The 9,374-nt window shown below is 34.0% G+C and overlaps 1 long non-coding RNA gene across 1 annotated transcript; it reads left to right on the top strand.

Annotated features, from left to right (window-relative positions):
- Window positions 1–6,424: 6,424 nt before the first annotated feature.
- Window positions 6,425–8,966, top strand: LOC137391775 (uncharacterized). The gene is made up of 3 exons (XR_010978171.1): window positions 6,425–6,594; window positions 7,233–7,391; window positions 8,388–8,966. It is a non-coding gene; the product is annotated as an uncharacterized lncRNA (long non-coding RNA).
- The last annotated feature ends 408 nt before the right edge of the window (window positions 8,967–9,374 follow it).

Raw genomic sequence — 9,374 nt, 5'->3', positions numbered from 1 at the left:
TAAAGAATTGCCATTTATACTAATGTAAGCGTTCATTTCATATATTTTTGTAAGATTCTATTAACCAAATACTCTATGTAGAGCTAATCTTCCAGGCATAGAACTGCATTGATTACTATAGCATTAAACAACTTCTACTGTAGTTTGCTTATTAATCAGTAAAATACTTTCCACTCTTGATTTGATCGTTAGTCCTATCACCACCATTTTTCGATAACCAGGTGTATTAACTTTTAAATAACTTTTTAATGCGCACAATTGCTGATCAGCTTTTGTTCAAATGTTTATCATGTCAAATAATATTCAAATGAAATTAATAAAATTGTATAACAACAAAAATCTACCTTACAATAATCATATTAATTTAATACAACTTACTCAATGCCCCGATCACGTGATGTGGCGAAAAAGATCCTATACTTGAGAATGTTTGTACGATCTCTAGTACATTACAATCTTTATTGTATGCCAATTTCAAACCAAAAGCTGCAACCTTTCAAGAAATACTTTGGGTGGTGTGGAAATAGCACCCACATACTTCTACATTGGGTCCTGCTGCTTTTATTGCTTCGTGCAGACTGATCTCAAAGTCGCAAACAACCTCAAAGGCACTGAATTCTTCAGTGCCGTTGACTACCTTGAGCATCTACAAATGTATACAGTAAAGCCTTAATGCTTTATTATTTTTACTTGCCTTTTTATTTTAATTTGCAAAAAGAGAATGTTTTGAAAAACTCGACCTCATGTAATGTCATTACTTTGTGTGTTGAGACAAACACTTACTAAAAATTTCATGGTATGTTAAAGATATTGTACATAGCGGTGATGATAAACCTTATCAAAGTAAAAACATTATTTTAAGAACTTAAACTTCTGACTTAAATTATTAAGTCAGACAATCAAACGGAGCAAATGTTTACGACTACATGTATATAAATGTGGCTGCAATAAGACACTTTTCTGACATACCCTCCAATAGCCTTAATTTTTATGAACACAAATAATAATGTCACAACATAACTTATGCTCAACTGCTGCTGGGCACAAGGAAAACTAAAAAAGTGAAAAACAATTCTCAGGTTGATAAGCTGGCAGTTGTCAGTCCTGAATTAGTGCCCATATTCCCCCATAAGCCTGATTTATTCTGCTGGCTACGTGTTCAGTGGGATGATCAGTATAGGTGCTTTTATAAAAACACCATAGGCATAAGAAAACGGCTATCTACAGCCATCTCCTTTCTCGGTGGTCCCTGATGATCAGACTCAGAGTTACAGAGCCTGAGTGAGTATGAGTTGGCTGAAACATACGACATATTTATTGTTGCTGCGAGCATAACCTTCTGATGTGAAATATGATCTTTCAGCTTTATGAACACCACCCAGGGAGCCTGCATAAGCAAAGTTGAATTAGAGTAGAATGACAAACAGGACTCCCTGAATAACCTACATTTATAATAGGCCTAACATCACATAAGCATAGGCCCCAAACATACTTGCTGGTAGTTGTAAGATAAACTGCACCTCTTTGGTCAGTTGCAAATTTTTCCAAAGCTGCTTAAAATGCGCTGTTGCTGGCTTGGTAGCAAGTAGACACAAATACATTATACATCGCTAAATTCAAAATCTCATCACTACTTGGAATACCTCATCACACTATGGTTAAAATGCAATAAGATTGAATTTCCTGAACGTTCCCAAACCCAAGTTCCCAAAAGTTATTGATTAACTTGAGCATCATAAGGTTTCACCACAGGTTTTTGTATTCTAAAAGGAAAGAGTGTAAATGTATTACTCCAAAATTTGAGTCTTGAGGTCATTTATAAAGGCATGTTTTGTATAATGCCAAAAAAAAGGTTTTTTTTTGTATACAGTATACATAACTGAATTGTCAGTTTCAGCATGGCTCACCCCAGTGAGCAACAGCGAGTTGTTTTACGCGAGAACAAGCAAGAAAAATCCGACTGGGCAGAGCCAAACATAGGGTCACACACATAGGCAATTTTTTTTTACTTTTTTGTGATCATAATTTTCTGTCAATTAGTGAGTAAACATGTTCAGACATACAGAAACAAGAAAGTTTTTATAATGAAATAATCTCTCATGATGATATGGGGTATGCAAGTAGATTTTTCTGGTATGGTGTGTGACGGGCGGCACAATAGGTCATCTTTTTTAAAATTTTGCTATTCATTCTGAAATAAATTTTGCTTTTCTTTTATAATCAATACAAAAGTAGATTTTTAGCTTAGGCGTTTTTTCCTAACAAATGCAACTTTTTTTTACCATTCGCGTGAGCAAAGAATAGCTTGTTCCACGTGTCACAATTTTAGTGCATTTAGTTGCAGCCTGTTCTTCCTAAGCTATCTGAGGTAAAAATCTTTTATCTATAAAACGAGATTTGGCGAGAATTGGCGAGTTTGACCAGCCAAACTTGCTAATGAGCTGAAAATATAGCTAGTTTCGGTTTTATGGGCACATGGAAGTATTTGTGACACGCCGAACAATTTTAATAATATGACGATGTCTGCCTTTGTTTGAGATTTCATTTTGATACCTTGCATGGGAAAACATCGCTGGATATTCCAAGGCAAAAAAGCCAGTTTCTTTGAGAGAAATAAAAAATTAGAATTAATTTACGATGTTTCGAACTCAAAACATGGAGTTGGTCAATATTACCCTACTGATACAAACACTTGGCGTGATGCCCGTCAAATTGTGAGGTAATCTTTGAACTGAATGTGTGTTTTTAATGTATGATTACAAAAATCACATCGCATGGCGAAGGTGTAATAGATGGTATTGAGGAAAAGCATCAAACAACAGGTGCTAATGGCAGTGTACCGGAAAAAAGTATGTCGTAAACTCTGCAGTCATTTGCGAAAGCTGCAACAACAATAACTTCCAAATCAGCGAAACCAATAAAGATATTCTCTATCTCAAAAGATAAGATTACTGAAACTGCGCAAATGTGCAAAGAACCCTGGTCCATGGTGCCTTTAATTCATGGCATTTGATCGTGCCATCACATTGCAATTAAAAAATAGTTATGTTGCTCTGATTGATTGATCCCACCTGGCAGCCAATTCCACACACACAGAGCAGCGAACCTAATCAAGAAGTTACCACAAGAGATACTTCACAAACATTAATGGAGTTTTCACCACAAATGCTGGTCGCATTGGCCTATGACTCTGAAGTCAACACGGGAGAAATTCTCATTGCAAAGGCCAATGAAAGTAGCTGAACTATAAAGTACATGCACAGTGCACGCAAGAAGTTCATGCAGCCAAACCCCAACGACAAAAGAACCACCCAGATGAACTTTCCTCTTAAAGTATCTCCAGTTATTGCACCAGGGGTAACTATCAGGTCACTGTGGTACTTTTTACTAAAAAATGAGAAAATGATAACGGCAGAATATGACGATTTTAAGAAAAAATTGTTTACTGCATAAAAGTCTCACAATCTTTGAATCGTATGTGTCTTATAATTCACGGTTAAATAAAATAAGTATAATATATACTAATTTTAAATTATTAGTTGGTTGACCACATGTATATGGGTAGATGTTGTGACTCCAAATCATGACAATTTGTTGTCTAAATACTACAAAACGTAGAGAAATTCTGGATTTTTCGTAGTGTTATTCTTGTCCCACGCGTCGCAGTACCGCGCGTCACAGTTCCGCGCGTCACAGGTGGTAGTCTTCTTTCAAACCTCACAGAATCATTAAACTTGGTCCTAAAAAACAAAACAGTACATATTTTTAGTAGAAGGGTAGTAGAGATATGAGCTTGCTGAACAATAATATCATGTGTCAAAAACTTCAGAAGATTTTTGCAATTGATCACAAATCAGTTTTTGATGTCAAATTATGGTTATCACACCAGGTTTGATATTTAATAATTTTTCAATCCATTACATGACAAGGATGAAACCTCATTCAGTGATAGTTGGTGCCAAGTGCTGCCTAAAGCAGCATAAATGATAGCAAAAGTTCACATCTAGGCTGTAAAGTATGCGAGGGAGCATTCCAATGTGCTGCGCCTCACAATCATGCCAAAAATGGCCGTGTCTGACTTTATGAGATCTTAAGAGCTTTATATGATCTAGCAAGACTAACATGCAATATCAAGGAAAAACCTCGGCCATATGACTATTCATGATATAACAGAATGAAGAACACAGATCCTACTGATTGTATTTATATCAGGATTGAGTGACTAACATAGCCTCTTTGAGCATGTTCCGCATTACCAATTGAGGATTATAAGCCCAAGCAATCGAGTGAGAAACCTAGGCCCAAGGGAGTATATTGCCCAATATGAAGTGAGGAATATAGGCCCTTTGAGTATATTGCGCAATCTTGAGTGAGGAACATAGACCCAAGTGAGTATAACATGCTCATTATGAAGTGAGGAGTATAGGCCCTTTAATTATATTGCCCAATTTCGAGTGAGGAACATAGACCCAAGGGCTTATAATATGCTCATTATGAAGTGAGGAGTATAGGCCCTTTGAGTATATTGCGCAATCTTGAGTGAGGAGCATAGACCCAAGCAAGTGTAGTATGCTCGTTATGGAGTTAGGAATTTAGGCCCTAGTGAATACTTATATCGTAATATCTCGAGTGAGGAACATAGGCTCAAGCGAGTACGTTGTACAATATCGAGTGAGGAACATAAGCCCTCATGATTATAATTATATTATAATTGAGTGAGGGACATAGGCCCTCATTATTATATTTATAATAAAATAGAGTGAGAAACAGAGACCTTCATGATTATATTTATATTATAATAGAATGAGGGACATATTATATTTATAATATAAATAACTATATATAGTTATGAGTGAGTAACTATATACGTAACTAGTAATAATATAACTAATTTAGGTAATAAAATATTAAAAATATAATATTGTTATAGTTATAATAAAATAGAGTGAGGAACATAGTCTTTCATTATTGTATTTATATTATAATTGAGCGAGGAACATAGGCCTTCATTATTATATTTATAACATGATAGAGTGAGGAACAGAGACCCTCATGATTACATTTATAATATAATAAAATGAAGAACATATTATTTTATAATATACATAACTATATACAGCTGATAATATAAATAATTTAACTAATAAAATATATATAATACAACATTGTTACATTTATAATAAAATAGAGTGACGAACAAAAACTCTCATGATTATGTTTATATTACAATAAAATGAGAAACATATTATGTTTATAATATACGTAACTATACATAGCTAATAATATAAATAATTTAACTAATAAAATATTTATAATATAACATAATTATATTTATAATAAAGTATAGTGAGGAACATAGGCCTTTCACGGTTTTTATTTTTATGCTAATAGAATGAAGGACACAGGCCATCAGGGTTATCTTTATAACAGAGTGTAGACCATAGGCCATCACGATTATATTTATAATATATTAGGGTGATGAACATAGGCCCTCATGATTATATTTATAATATAATAGAATTAAGAATATAGGCCCTTATTACTATATTTATAATATAATCGAATGAGGAACTTTGGCCCTAATGATTTTATTTATAATATAGTTGAGTGAGGAGTATAAACCTCATGATTATATTTACACAGTATTATAATTGAGTGAGGAACATAGCCTCATGATTATGTTTATTTACTATATCATTTAGTGTAGAGCGTCGGTTTTCTTGGCATACAATATCATATGGTGGAACATTACGCCTAGAAGAAAAATTGTATAATATTACAAAGTACGTAACATAGGCTTACATAATTATGTTAATATTGTTATGGAGTGAGATATATAGAGTTTATGGCTTTTATAATTAGAAATGTAGGCTTACATGAACGCTTGTCTATAATTAAATAAAAAATGAAGTAGCCTTTGAATTTATCTATATTACTTTAAAATAAAAATGACTGAAAAAGATGGTTTTTTTTGCGTATTCTAATTTGATAATTCGTGTATTATCACTACTAATTTTTAGTGAACGTTCATTCGTCAGATCTTTTTATTTTCTCTCAAGTTCAGCAGAGCGGTTTGTATTTTCCCAACGGCGTGATTTCACAACGACGGTTTTAATTTAAACAGCAATAATTGCATTTGCTTTAGAAGTTGTCTGTCCTTTTCAGAAATTTTATCCGATTTTGCGGAAAAGTGCGGAACATAGGGCCTTGCGGAACATAGGGCGTGCGGAACATAGACCTGTCACCTATCCATATACGGAGCCTGCATTTCGTGCGATTGTTCTATCCATTGAACTAAAAACCCCTGAAAGGGCAAAGGTCATTTGCGAGTACGGAAATCTGGCCGACGCCATTTTCAGGTAGCGTATGAGTTAATTTCATTGTGTTCAATGTGAGAAAGAAATCTAATTTTAGATTTAACAGCTATGGAAGATCACGAATACACCGCTCAATCAACGGAACAGACTACTGAGATTACTACTAATAATTTATGTAAGAGAGAGAAGGGTGTAGGTGCACAGTGCTATTGCTATTCCATGAACTGCAAAAACCGCAAGAATGGACTTTTAAAGGAAAAGGCATGACATTTCACAAGTGAGTCACTTCTACTACTAGTTCTATTCATACCTGCCAACTCTCACGCATTGGGCGTGAGACTCACGCAATCACCCCAAAGAAAACACGAAAATGCGTGAGATTTTTGCCCCAATTTCCACAATTTTATATATATTATCATTGATATTTCAATTGCCCCAAAACCAAATCTCACGCATTGCCCCACTCTTGGATTGGCAGGTCTGGTTCTATTACTATTGCTCAAGTCTACGACTACTACTAATTGTGCTACTACTAGTTAGTACTGCCACTAGTTAGTTCTACTACACTAGTCACTGGGTGAGTGAGAGTCGATCAGCGTCACTACTGAGTGTACGAGTTTGACTGTATTTTGTCGGTGATTAGATAAATTTATAAGCTAGTGAGTGAACTGTTCTTCCTTCAGAACGAAGGTTTTTTATTATTTAAAACTGGAATTTTTTTTATATTAATATTTTGGAACTACAAACCATTAGGTTATGTCTAAATATTTATATTTGAAGGAAATTTTTGTCGTGCCTATAATATTATTTATTGTTATACCTGGATATAGTTAGCAGTAAGGAGATAAGAGTGATAATACTATTGTTATTACTACTGTTGCTAACTAACTACTACAGTTTCATTTTAATTTTTAGATTTCCAAACAAAGCAACTGAGAACTCTCATTATTTACAATGGTATCGCAACCGCAGAAGAGTGAATAAGCCTGATCCTTGAGCACTTATCTGCAACGAACATTTCAATGATCCATGTCTTGACAGCAGGTTAAAACGTTCGACTGAAGTCATTCAAAGGTAATATTTTTCAATGTTGAATGATACTTTTCAATGATTGAATTTAAAACCATATTGTCAAGCACAGTGCTGCAAGGTTGCTCAACTTAAAGTAGATATATCTAAAAAAATTTAAAAACCTCAAACCGCACGCAAAACAGTGACAGCTGCCACAGCAAGTGCCTATGAATATGTCTGCAGCTTAGCAGTTGTGTGATCTGTTCTCTGTGATTCTTCATCTTCGTTTCTGGGATTTAATGTCCAACGCATGAATTATGCTGTCCTTTTTATCGTGTGTTAACTGTGTAAATGTTTTTGTCATTTCCTAATAGTTGTAATAAAACTACATAATACCCCTGCAAATCATAAATTCCAAATTTATAGCAATAACTTGCAATTTAGAACACAAAACATCTTTTTGAAACAAAAAACAATTACGAAAATCGATTTAAATAAAAAATCACATAAATCAATAAAAATCGATTTTTTAAATTTAAAAAAAATCATCGAATTTTAACAACCCTGCCTACAACACAACAGAGTAAGACTTGGTGAATCTTTTCATATCAAATAACGGTAATGTGAATTTTGTTGCAAGTTACATCTTTAAGCTTTATGCCTAAAATGGGTTATGAATGACTTCCAGTGAAAATTGCCACATTCTCATTTTACATAGTGATATGGTAGCGTTTTGAGCTGTTTTATTTTCGTTTATTTTATTAGTTGTATTGTTGTATATTAAGGGTACTGTGTTTATGTGAATAAGACATTCATTTTTGTTGATTTTATGTAATTGTTATAATTGATGCTTTTGTTTAGGTGGTTGGAATAATAATCCTACTGTTACTCAGTTTAAGGCTACCTTTCGCAAACTTATCAGCAAATGTGGTGCACAATCAGATGCTAGTAAGACAGGTAATGTTACTGCTTAAAATGAGATTCTCATCATACAGGCTACTCCAGAAGTTGATCAGTTTGTGGAACTCAATGATTTCAGATGTCAAATTTCTGTTATAGGTAACAGTATAGTCTATATAGCTGGCTACATTGTGCAAAAGCTAACTAAAGTGCTGTCGTGACATTGGCCGTCAGTTGCTGGTTACCACTAAATCAAGTATCCAGTACCGACATCTCTATACTCTACTCAAGCTACAAAACAATGGAGGATTGGTGCGTCCATCAGACGATGTCATCAGGATCCTGCTAGTTGCAGATCAATACTTTCGTATTCATACAAAGCCAAATCCACTCCATTGTGTGGTGTATTTTATCAGTAGTGTAAGATCTAGTGATGTGTTATGCTTTGGGAAACACCTTACGGATACGGCAGATGGCATATCCAACCATTGCGTCATTGATGAAAAACCTTATTCAGTCATTTTATGACCTCCGACAGCATCATTATGCTAAAATCCTACACTCAAACTGCAAGGTGCATCTTTGTGGCATACAATACTAAAGTAGTACTTTTTAAAGGCCAGTAACAATGTAATCACTGTAATATTCATCTGCAGCTGTTGTTGTGCTGTTATTCCTAATCTGATTTAGTTCTAAGAAACTCTGATGCACCTTGGCTCAATATCCAGTGCTATACAAATCTCCTTTTACACAGTTTCTGTAACGTGTATGTATAAGTTTAATCATTTGATTACACTAATGCCTGCATTTCCTTGTTTGCATTATTTTGATTATTCTCTATTACAATTGTTTTTAATTTCTGTTTAGTTGTTGCAAGAGTTCATTCCATCTTTTACAGATACTGTATTATACATATCATACATTCATAAGCTATTATCACTTAAATCTTGAAAACAGTTTGTTTTGGAAGCACACTTATGTGTTGTTTTTATTGAAATACTTCATGTGCTAAGTTTTTCCATATGCATTTATGCATGTGTAATATAAATTTTAATATAATGGAACAGTTGTTATTTGCCTGAATATATCATTTGCTGGGTTTATGCATTTGTAATACAACAGTTTGTATGAATAACATGATCCACG

The sequence above is a fragment of the Watersipora subatra genome, chromosome 3 (genome assembly GCF_963576615.1).
Source record: "Watersipora subatra chromosome 3, tzWatSuba1.1, whole genome shotgun sequence".
In the NCBI taxonomy this organism is placed as follows: Eukaryota; Metazoa; Bryozoa; class Gymnolaemata; order Cheilostomatida; family Watersiporidae; genus Watersipora; species Watersipora subatra.
This window is presented reverse-complemented; position numbering and strand designations above follow the sequence as displayed.